The sequence below is a fragment of the Ambystoma mexicanum genome, chromosome 6q, assembly GCF_040938575.1.
Source record: "Ambystoma mexicanum isolate Mex_15411 chromosome 6q, UKY_AmexF1_1, whole genome shotgun sequence".
NCBI lineage: Eukaryota > Metazoa > Chordata > Amphibia > Caudata > Ambystomatidae > Ambystoma > Ambystoma mexicanum.
Window position 1 is genome coordinate 1,068,916,128 of NC_090937.1, and position 12,935 is coordinate 1,068,929,062.

At 42.3% G+C, this 12,935-nt stretch overlaps 1 protein-coding gene across 1 annotated transcript in view; it reads left to right on the forward strand.

The window, feature by feature from the left end:
• The window catches only part of LOC138515307 (rho GTPase-activating protein 7-like), a 957,199-nt gene that overhangs the window by 872,299 nt on the left and 71,965 nt on the right, over positions 1-12,935 (forward strand). The gene's annotated exons all lie outside the window — the stretch shown is intronic.

Here is a 12,935-nt window from a genome sequence, read left to right on the forward strand (position 1 = left end):
TTCATTCCTGTTGGCTAAACCTCTCCCCTATCCCTATCTCGCTCCCTCCAGTCCAGCTCACAGTCCCTGCTCAAGGTACTTGTTTTTTCCAGCCAAATACTCAGAGGCTCCACGTTCTCAGGTCTAGCCCTGCTAGTATGAAACTATCATTCAATTGAGCTGTGCAGTATTTGAGATCATCTCTCCTTTCAGACAGAAGCTTAAAGGCTCCTTCTTTGGTTTAGTTTATCCCTACCTGTTCAGATCTTACATCCAAACGAAGCTGTGTTACAAGGTTCCTTTTATTGTCAATAAACATCAGGTCATAGGAGTGCTATAGGAAACACTTGTAAGATAAAATTACATAACCTAACAGTACTAGAAAGAAATCTTGAAACACAAGATGGGTTGCATAAGATGAAGCAACGGAGCGTGTTATTTATTTGTGCGTTTTAGAGATTTCGTGCAGCAGCTACATGCCACAATGCAGTTGCCTTAAAGTGCTTTAAATGTCAGAGGGAAAAGAGTAGAGTAGGTCAATGGTAATTGAGGGGTATCAGTAGTTAAGCTGTGCATCAGAAACAGACAAGAAAACATGATTGCTCAGGTAGTCCTTGTTGTGAAATGGAATATCATTGAGAGTCCAAGAATACTTAGGGTAGTTGAGAATGATGATTAGAGATTGCCAATCCCAGGCATTTGAGCTGTACAATGCATGGAAATTCCTGAAGGGAGAAGAGACCAGAGCATTTCATTGGTAGAGACAAACCTAAAAGAAGAATGTCAATTTTTATGAATCTAGGTTTGCTTGATGGCATTTCGCAGGAAAATAATGGTTGATGACAAATCGTAACTTTCCCCACCATGGATTGCTGAAGTGTATGGAAACAGACTACAGAATCCCTACTGGGGAAAGGTCAAACCAAGAATTGTGAGGGAACATCATCAGGACTGGGCCTGTGAATAGAGAAGGGCGAATTACAATCTGTTCTTTTGTGGCCTTGATCTCTCCCCTAATCACCCAACACAAACCCAGGCTTACTGAATTCAAGTTTGTTGGTTGCCGCTCCTTGTTCACTTCCAGTCTTCTATATGAGCAGAAAAGTACACGCACTACTGAAAAAACTCTCCTAATAGGGAAAGAAAAATGTAGTAGTACCATGGAAAGGTTGGATACAAGCAAAAAGTGCACAGAAAAACAAACTCTATACAGTGTACTATATACAGTCAGATCACACACTACCAGATAGGCCTGCCACAACAAAGGACAGAGAAAGCTACCATGTTCTAGGATATGCAAAGGAACCCAAGAAAAGGACCGGAGCAGGTTTCTCACAGACTACAGGAGATAGCAGCAAAGCAGTAGAGGTAGGCTAGGATAACAACCTCTATGGAACCAATAGCAACAGAAGAAGAACCAGGCACAATACACAAAACTACTCTATAAGAAGACTGGAAAGGTATTACCATCGAATGGGGAAAGGAAGGAAAAGGACCATGCACAAGTAAAGAAAACCATACACATAAGAGGAGCCCTAAGATCTCCTCAAATTGGGGGATACTGTGGAAGAGGGATTTGAAGGGTGGTCAGAGTAAGGTCCAGGTAGACAGAGAGACGAAGGGAAACCTAAAAAAGCATCAGAGAATAAGTACAACATTCTGCAAAACTACACTAGAGGAGCCCCAACATGGAGATCCAAGCAGCAGAAGAAAATGGAAACAAATATAGTTTAAAAAGATAGAGCCAAAAAGGAAATGATCCAAAGGAAAAGCAGACAGCCTTGACAGAAGGAGGGAATCCATTGTCTGGCAACCATGCTGGATATTGTCCATGGGTTATAAAGGAGCCCTCCCCTTTGACTGCATGTACAGGGTACCATTATCTTAATGTCTTGTCCCTGGGCACCATCTTGAAAGGGTGTCCTTCCTATATCTATTCCCCATTCATTGTAATCTTTCCAAACTACCCACATGATCTTTCACTTAATCCTAACACACGCTATATCTTAAGAAAACATTGGTGTTTATTTAGAGAAACTAGAGAACATAAAGGAAGATCCTGGACAAATACACATTTGATCACTAAACATTCCGTCGAGTTTTGAGAATGAAACCAATTGTCAAATTGTTAATGTCAACTATGGCCTTGAGTTGACATTTTTCCTGGGGAAAGAAACGTGAACGGTATAATATGGGTATCCAAGTTCTTAGAAGAAAAGAATTTAGGGCAACATTGTCTTTAGTAATATAATGCATAGCAATTTTATAAGAAACCCAGCACATATTTCCGTTTGATGCGTCTGCCATTCTGCAGGCATATTGATACATAGTTTCAAAATTTGGCTTTCTCTCTATATCTTACAATGTTAACACAATGAAAACCGTATCCTTAAGAATTTACCTTGTTATTTCCAAAAATTGCAATGTGCACAGAGGCCTTAAGCAAAGCAAAAATAAACAAAAATTAACAAAACCAACTGGTCTGGTGTTTTTACTGTGAAAAGTGTTTTTTATCTGTTGATGTCAGGTTTTGAGTTGCCGAGATGCTCAGCCCTAATACATCCCTTAAGACAGCACTTATCTGCTGGGTTTGACACCAACTCTGTGTTATCCCCAACCAGGTTGGAAGGAAACAATAGGCTGCTCAGGATATCTTCCCTAATGTCTCCAAGCTGATAAACATATTTTACAACACAAAGTTAGTTCAGTTGGTGAAATGAAAAATAACATCCATCCTTCCAATTTCCCCTCGGCAGAAGCGTGCCTGATATGTAGTTCAGGAGTGAGGGGAAGGCACCTGAATGGACAAGAGGGAGCATGGGTACCAGGCAGTGGTCGAAGTGAGCGGGAGCGGTCAGGAGCGGTGCTGCTCTACTTTTTTAAATGACCTTTTACAGCTCCTATACTTTTATTCCGGAATGGTTTAGTTTTAAAATAAAAGTGTAGGAAGAAGTTGAAACTTGCAGTTTCAGTGCACTTCACTGAACGTTCCCTTAAACAGCAGGTGCAAGTGTTTGGGGGTATGTATTGTGTGTGGGAGGGGACGTGGTGATGGGATTTGTGGGTAGTGGGTGCAGGCCACCAGGGAACGTATTTCCACTACTTCTTTTCGTACACTTAGACCACTGGTACCAGGCAAATGTGACCAGTGGCCACGGAGAGTAGTGAATCCATGGGTGCACTAACAATCAAAATAAATACGAACGGTCTTGTCAGAGCACGTCAGGACAGTGACGGGGTGCTCAGCCATAGTCTCCAGTATCAAGTGCTTGTGGAGCAAGGAGGTGGCTGGTGGAGTTCAGTAGGGGATTCCGACATGGTTGAGATAAATCCAATGCCCGGTGGTGGGGAAAACGCGTTTCCCTGGAGCAGGCACAGAGAGGAAGCAGTCAAAGGGCACTGTGTGCAAGGTGATTGTGGTGGATACAAAAGGGAAGAAGAATTAGGAGTGTGAACCTTCCAGAGGGCCACACCTGCATGGCCGCATACTGGGGGCTGAGCGTAATTGGGATGGAGTGGTAACATTTATTGCTAGATAAAACCATAGATCAATGAAAAATTGTCAAAAATCTTTTTGTACATTTTTTAAGCTAGATCCAAAGCTATGACAGGACATGCATTTTGGCTATGTGGACACCTTTTGATTGGCCACGCATTTTCAAATAATCCTAAAATGGCTAACAATCAAGACTATTTCTAGAAAGATTGTAGAAGCTTTAAGCAAGTCTCATTGCACTCAGCTTGGTTTGGCCCATTCAATAACGCATCATACGTTGATAAATGGACCTTCGGTTGTCATTTTGCCCAACCCCTCCGGCCCCATTACCATTTCAGATGAACAGCATGTATGTGATTTACCTCTGACCATGACATTTGAAGTAAGTATGCTATGAGTTTGTCGTCGGCTTCAAATTCCCTCTATTAATGTTGCTTTACCCATTTAGAGGAAGTTGATATTTTGGATGTATTACTGTGTCACCTTGTTAAGTTCAAACCTCACCAAATCACGTTTTGAAAGTGTCATTTCCCATCAGTATACTTTGCTGATAGTGAGGGAGAACTTTATGTTATGTTATGTACATCACTTGGCTTTAATGCAAATTTCAAACTTCCCATACTCACACTTACGGTTTAAACTAATAAATACTTAGAAAAAAAATAAGGGATTTCTATGAAGAATCCTGGGACTCAAGGGGGACAAAGGTTAGTTTCACATTTAGAGAGTTTCAGGCGATCCCGAAAGTTTGTACATAGCGCCAAATGGGGCAAACTCAACAGGCTAGACTCAGTTATGAAGACAAGTCAAGTATATATGATTTATTGTCCATAGGTGAAGATGCAATGGCAACAATCTAACTGAGTAGCCTATGAGAACCACTAGAGGAGCCCTGGAACCATGCTTCACCAGTAAAGGCCTGGAGAAGGGTCTCCTCAAAATGGGGCTCAACCCCACAGAAGAAAGGTGGTCACAATTAGGGGGAAAAGGATACACTGCACACAGAGCTCAGAGTCTCTGAAGAAGAGGACAAGTGACAATTTAGGGGCCACAGGACCTGGGGAAGGTCACCAAGGCCAAACACTTTGGTGAAGAGCACCCAGAGAGCACAGATGGAGAGGTCAGGACTGGTTCAAGCTAGACAGTGCTCAGGACTTCAGTTTGGTTCATAGTCCAAAAAGGTGCAAATGCCCCAGCAACAGATGCCAGTATGAAGGAGGACATAGGCCCCAGCAACAGATGCCAGTATGAAGGAGGACAACATTTCAGATGACCCACAATGAAGAGGGCATGACAGCAGCAGGGAGCGCAGGCGTAACTCAGAAAGCAGGTCAGAAATAGTCAGAGGGTCACAAAGTATACAAAGCATGCAGCAAAGGCAGAAAGGCGTTTGTGGCAAAATGACTTCTGCTCTGTAGGAGTACAAGTGTGGGTATGGCTAAAACACCTATTCCTCCCCCACACTTCTACAAACCAACAGTGATCACAATTATAAAGCTAAAACATGCACAGGTAAGAGATATGCTTTCTTTGCCTTGTGTGGTAAGGTGGGTCAAGGGAAAGGTATACTCTCAGAAGGGGTGTGAATGTGAACCAGTGGCAACCCAAACAGCAATAGTACAACAATCCCAAAATAAAAGAACGTTGAATCAAGGTCCTATCAAAAAGATATATATACTTTCATTGAACAAATCAATTATGTAACTATTAAAACACTATAAAAGTAGCCACCACTGTGAAACAAGATAAAAGATGCAGAACAGAAAGGTATAAGATCTCTGGATACTTTGTCAAGGAGGACAACAGGCAAGGAATGCAACAATGTGTTCCAAAGGTTATGTCCCTGATGGAAAAAGGTGCAAAAGTGACTTAACCACACTTTAGGCCCCAAAAGGTGCACCAGGTGCACAGGGTCCCTTAAAAGTACCAGATCCAAGTGTTAGTTCAACAGTGTCAAACCAGGCTTTGTGGTGCTGAAGATGTGGTTCAAAACAGTTTGAGTGTAGTGAGTTGTACTGATCCAAGCGGTAAGCTGGCGTTGAGTCAGATAAAAATAGATACTCGCTGTGATTCCTTTGTGGTGTTCGCATGATGCAGTTCAGATGGCTTACCAGGGGCGGTTCGGAGGTCGAGTTGGTTTGGGACATTTGGTAACTGCTAATCCGGGTCGATGAGTAACATGATGCTTCATCAGTACAAGGTGAGGTCCGGCAGTTTGAAGATGTGATCCTAACGATCCGATGCAATTGTTGAAGTGGTAGTACTGCTTTAAAGTCATCAGCAGTGGTGAGCCGGTTGTTTGAGCTGAACAAGTGATGTGCTCTGCTTGGTGCAATGCAGCAGTGAACCTGTTCAAAGGATGAAATCAGCAGTAGTTCTAAGTTCAAGTGAGTGCCAAAAGAAACACTGATGAGTCCCTTTAGTTAGAGTGCAGTGAAAACATCTTGAATGCGGTTCTATCAGTTTGATGCAATGAAAACAGGGATCCTGGCTGTTCTGGCTCTCGGGATGCTGAGACACTCAATCCAGGGGCTCAGGGATAAGATGGATCTTTGCTCTCTTCAGTCTCACGCAGGGACAGCTAGCTAGCACCTGCAGGCGTCCTTTAGCTCCAGTGAGGGGCTGGGTACCAGTGCAGCTATCAGAGAGAGGCAGATCTGGTCCACAATAGCAGTTCACCCCTAAGTGCAAGGGGAGTGGAGAGGGAGCAGCTCTTGCCTCTGCTTTGAAGAACTCCTTTATCTCAATGGCTGAGGGCTTTGGAAAAAACAACTCTGACAAAGGAGGTGCAAATTAATTCTTCCTTAACTCCTGAATGGTCCAAAAGTGAATCAAAGAATGGGGGAAGTGCCCCTCTTTAATAGGCAGCATGCCACATGGGATTAGAGTAAAGCAAACCTGCTTTAAAGGGTCCCATCCCTGTCCTTGTGACAAGTGGCCTTGCCTTCTGAAGTCATACCCAGAGTTGTGCAGTCAGGGAATGCGAGGGGACAAGAAGGAAAGAGAATCCAACAGAAAAACAAGATGGAGGATCTCTTTCTTCCTTGTGCTCTTCTCTGCTAGTCTGTCTCAACTCGTTCCCTTCCCTAACCTTGCACTTCAAAGGCTCTATGGTGTGCAGACCTCCTAGCCTGAGGCAAGCCTGTGTTATGTACTTGGCTCTTTGAAGCTAGGCTCACAAGGCATCTTCAGCTGGCAGATTCCATGCCTGGCATGGCGGGTGTTACCTTCCCTCCAAGAGAGTCAACAGAGGCATGCATGTTGCCATTTGTCTCATTCACTAGAATGCAGACAGGCAAGTGTCTGAAATCCACACAGCCTCTCATAGCTGCCTGAGCTCAAAGGGATGACATTGGTATGCTCGGGAGAATAGCTCAGGGGCAACGTGAGCGCCTTGAACGCAAGACGACCTGGAGCAAAACAGGTTTGATACCCGGTACCGCGCTTAGAAACCTCTGGGTATTAAGAGCATTATAAATAACATATATCATATGCTACAAATCAGACGCAGCTTTGATAGTTATGTGAACTCCCCACCACGATACCAAAAACAGGTATGCCTTATATACTTATATATTCAGACTACCTTGCCACATGGTGGGTCACTTATAATACAAATTTTGAATTTGGCACAGAAGTGTAGACTTAAATGCAACCCCTGTACTGTAGTGACTTGGCTGTCACCAGCAGCTGTCAAAAAGGACACCTGTGATCTTTAAACCTGCTCTGTGCTATGGGAGAGCAGGAGCTGCCGCTCAAGTGACTGAAACAGCAGGGCACAGGTGTGTGCTGTGATTTTGGCATGGAATCTAATGAAAGCGTAGTCTGGTTTGCAGCCCACCCTTTCTAAGATGGAAATACCTGAACCATTTTATTATCTAATACAAATTAAAAAGCCAGGGCCCCTACACCCTTGTGAGGTGTCAATTCCTCACATTGGCCCCATGATGAAGATCTCGCCTCCCAAAGGTATGGTACATGAAGGTTTTCAGAGCAGTGGTCATTGCCACTCTTTGTGGCAATCAGTTAGATTAGGTTCTGTGTCAGTATTTAATAAATCCGACCTGATCAAAAGTAAACACAACAGTTCTGTTGTTAAATAACTTGTGTCCTTAGGTTCATACAATGTGCTCCTAAGTCGTTTTTTAGCCTTCCTAAACCTGTTAGCATCCAATATGCCCTTATTCCGTCACAGTGTTCTTAACATTCCATTTATTGTCAACACATCTTATCATAGTTACATCACAATATTACATTTTCACAATCATTTGTTAATGTACATATACTCATGCAAATTCAATTACACAGTGGGCAACTGCCCTTTGTTATTGTACATATTCTATTGCAAGGTCAATTCACAGTGTGCTACTGTCCATAGTTGAAAGATAATCTCTTATATTCCTTGTGAGATAGTTACAATTTGTGGTTCCTTGTTCCATAAAAATGGCATCAGTCCTAATTCTTTATTTTAGATATCTAATATCAACGGTCATCCTTTCTCATTTTATGGTTTGAGCTTCTACGTTGTGGTGTAGTTCCCAATGTCTTTGTATGTTTTCCCTAAATTGGCGGTTAGTTTGTTTCTTTCAGGATGGCGGGCGCTGCATGTGTGCCACTCTGTTTCAGCATATCATAGCACCCACTTTTGTCCTTGTCACAGACAAAGGAGACAAGAGATAGGAACCAGGAACGTAGTGCACTGCTACAGTGAAGGATGATTAAACTGTTAAAGACACAACAGAGAGAGTAAAAGCCTGAGACCAGCCAGTCCTGAATGGAATGGAGCGTTGCCTTTGGAAGATATGGATGAAGTAGCAAAGGCCTGTGAAAAAAGGGTGGGTTCCCAATGCATATGCAAGTTCCTGGCAAGGAACAATGCTACAAAACAAAACAAATCCTGTGGCTAAGGTGTGAAGATACATCAGCCTCACCCTGAGGGTGAAACCAAGAGAAACCAAGAATCTGTGTATTAATCAAGTCTAAAAGGCGTTCATACAGATATACAAATTGTCTGTAGAAAGAAGTACACTGTTTCAATTTTCTCTCAAAGTTTGATGTTCATATTTAATCAAAACATCTTATCACATGGTCATGCGGCATAATACAAATATCAATGCATACAAACTATTGTGGTACTAAAAACAAAACTCAAAAAATATATATTGTACAAATATTTAGGACCAGTGAAACAGAAATATAAATGAAACAACAAATTACTGTTAGATTACATTAATCCATACCAAACGATAGCATAGCATACAAGTCTATGTATATATTTGAGATTGTACAAAGAGTGGAACTATGGACCACTCTCTATTAACTCAGCTTTGAAATAAATCTATCTGCGGGTCTTAAGTAGCAAAAGCCAACAGCTATGTTATTCAGAACAGCATCTACACTCTCAGCTGCAAGCATGTAGTTTGTTGTAGGATATGATACACACACACATGCAGAGCTGGGTACTACTCCAGCCCTGTGGTCAGCAGCTTTGCACCAGTCATAGTCCTGTTTGCCATCCCATTATGACAGACAATCCTAACCTTCCTTTTCCAGTCAGTCACCCAGGAGACCCTGAACCAGTCAGAACCAGAGGCCACACAAAGACAAAGGTGCCTACGTAGACTCTGACAAGGATGTTAGTAGGAAAAATGATCACCCTGGCCTCTACTTGTGGTCCAAAGACAAAATGAAAAACAGCAAAAAGGCCCCAGCTAAGGACTCACAAATGCATTGGTAGGCCACTGGCCACAGTAGATGGGCACTTGGCTACCAACACGGCAAAAAGACTACAGGGTGGGGCAGCCAAAAATAAGACACACATGCCTATGTCCCAACAGACCCTCTGGGTGAGCCAACCCACTTAGAAACAAAATGGGGTGCCCAAAGCCCAGCCCGCCCCAACCCGATAGCCAAAAAGGCCATTCTAAGCAACGCACCAAACATGAGTTACAGCACAAGGAGCCATCCACTCATAGCAAAAATATAAGACCAAAACGTCAACAAAAAGTCAAGGAGATGCAAAATTACTTTCTTTTTTTTATTGTTTATTTACATTTTACCAAAACAAGAATACATCAATTATGAAGCAAATACATCATAGTACGAATGAAGAGCAATAATGCAAACAATATATGAATACAGAAAGAGAGAGAGAGAGCGAAAGAAGAAAAAAAACAAAAGAAAAACAATTATTATATACATTCCTCTTGCTAATACAGGTTTAAAAACATTCCTCTCGTTAATACAGATTCAAGACTACATCCCACACCTTAGCATGTACTCGCAATTTCTTCAACCGCCTGTACATCACCTTTGCAATATTTGCCAAGGAAATCATCTCATCAGTCCAGCCTTCCGCTGTCGGCGGGATCCGGGATTTCCAACCCCTCAAAATCATTTTCTTGGACACTGACGCTCCCCTGAACAAATATTTTTTCTCAGACACAGAAAGATCCTCAAGCAATTCACTACAGCCCAGAACCATCGTCTTAAAATCCAAATCAATGTTGCAATCCAGGACCCGTAAGCATATAGTGCAAACCTCTTGCCAAAAGCCTCTTACCCTGACACAATCCCAGAGCATATGTTCAAGAGTTCCAACATCCAAACCACAACACCAACACACATCTGAATCAGACATGCCCCTATTTCTGAGCCTCTCCGGACACCAAAACACTCTGTTTAGAATTTTAATGTGCCTAGGTCGTTCACACAAATTAACAGAGCAAAGCCGCACATTCGCACACATCTCTATCCACATATCAACGGTAATCTCACAACCTAATCGTCTACTCCATTCATCCACCAACCCAGTATTATCTTTGTAGCTTGCCACCATCCGGCGATATATTTTGCTTGCAACAGACTGACAACCCACCGCCATATTCTCCAAAACCTCATGTTCACTCACATCAATCTCACCAATGCACCTTTTCAATTTCCTGTAATCCGCAATGGACACATTCTCAATATGAAAATCAGCACATAACATATCAAAATCAATCCATTTCCCCCCTCTGTAAATATCCTTAATCCAGTGAACACCGCCAATAAACCATTCAGGCCAAAAAATAGGCTTGCCAGCCTCTGTGATGATTTATTAAACCAAATCGAAGCCGAAGGTGATGTCTGAGCAGATGAACCACACATTTCATGAACGCCCCTCCACACCTCTCGCAAAAATCCAGTCAAAGGAAGTGTCCTACCACGTTTGCTAACAGTCGTAAGTATCGCTCGTGGGGCAAGAGGACCCAAAGTACCCGCTTCCGCCACAGCACAAGCACCCGGCGAAACATCCAGAAAAGGAAGCAAAAAGTGACAAGAGAAGGCAAGATGATATGCTCTAAAATTGGGGACCCCAAATCCCCCTCTGTCAACAGGGAGCTGTAGCTTCCACATTTTAAGCACAGGAGGTTTCCCGTCCCAAAGGAAAGTTTGCATAGTAACATCAATCATTCTCCAGTAACATGCACTGATCTTCAAAGGGAGCATACTCAAAACATAGTTGATTTTGGGGGCCGCAACCATCTTCAATGTGTTCACCATGCCCCATAATGACAAACGCAAAACCGACCATCTCTGCGTGGATGACTTCAGTTCACGACAGGCCTCCCCTAGATTCGCTTCCACCATATCATTTACAACCGGAGTCAGCCAAATTCCCAAATATTTAATTTTGTGGACGCACCATTGAAAACCAAATCCAGTCACCATTGATCTAACACAACTCCTCATAATAGGTAACACCTCCGACTTCGACCAGTTTATTAGATAACCCAACACCACATGGAACCGGTCCAAAATATTCATCAAAGAAGGCAAAGAGACTTCCAAATTCCTTAAAACCAATAAAAGGTCATCCGCATAAAACCAAGTTTTCTGCTCAACTCCACTGAAAGACACACCTTCCAAGGTTAGATCATTCCGCAGAGCAATTGCAAGTGGCTCAATAGCCAACACAAACAATAAGGGGCGAAAGCGGACACACTTGCCTAGTGCCCCTCCAGAGATTAAAGGTTCCAGATAACAAACCATTCGTCTTAACATTAGCCGTAGGGCGAGCATACAGAAATGAGACCCAAGAAATAAATTCATCACCCAAATTCATCGCCCTCATCACTGTGAACATATATTGCCAATTTACACGATCAAAAGCCTTTTCGGCGTCCAAAGAAAACACAGCCACATAATCATCCAGATCCTGGGCCTGAGACATGGTCAACAAAAGTTTCCGAATGTTGCTAGAAGTTCTACAATGTTTAATAAAACCAGACTGATCCGTGTGAATAAGCCTCTGAATCACATCCTCAATGCGTAACGCGAGGTCTTCAGCCAAAATTTTGTTATCAGTATTTTTTAAGCTTATTTGCCGGTAACTGGAAGGCAGGACACTATTCTTTCCCTTCTTAAGGAATACAGAGATGGTTGCATGATTAGTAGATTCTGGAAGAGCTCCCACCTCCCTGGACTCAACATACATGTCTTTCAAAAGTCCCAGCACCGTTTCAGGAAGAATCTTATAGAACTCGGCCAGCAGACCATCAGGAGCCGGTGTTTTCCCAGAATTCAAACTTGCAATAGCAATCCTAATTTCATCAACAGTAACCGACCGACTCAAGCCAATCATATCATCATCAGAAACTTTGGAACAGCCAAGTTATCCAAGAAGCCAACTCCACTGCCAGTAATACCAGCCTCATTCTTGTACAAATTCATGTAAAAATCCTTGAAAACAGCATTAATCTTGCAAGGATCAAAAGTGACCACCCCATCCAAGCCTTTTATAGAAGTAATGGCACCCTCCGAAATCTGTTGTCTGAATCTGTAGGCGAGCCACCTGTCACACTTTTCGCCTTTCTCAAAATAAGCACTTCTAATTCTATATAAATCCTTTTCGGCTTTAGCGCTCAAGACATCATTCAGGTTTTTCTTCAATCTCTTCAAATTACTTTCTGCCCTAACAGATGTCCTTCCTGGTTATTACAGATAATCAAATTCCATCTTGCAAGCACTATCCTTCTGAGCGATGATGTTACATAGATAGATAGATAGATATGCAGACATATATATAGGTGTGTTTTATACATTTAAATTGTAGGTTCACTATAGGGAGCCATGACTTATTTCATATCCTGGATATTCAGTTTCACCCACAATTCTGGGTTAGAAAAATAGAGAGTGATTTCTCAAATCTCAAAATGTATTTAAAGAATTAAAATTTATTTCAAACAAAGGTGGTCTCCAGCTTTATACCAAGAAAATGACTACAATGGTATAGGTACGAAAACCATTGGTCAGTAGAACAGAACTTTACCTACCTACATGAATCTCACTAATAGCCATTCACAAAAGAAAAAAAAAAGCACAGAGCAAAACAGGTTTGTTCCATAAACACGTGCTGTCAATTAGACAATATAGTGAGTCGAATCAAAACACAATGTTCATAAGGTTTTATTCTAAA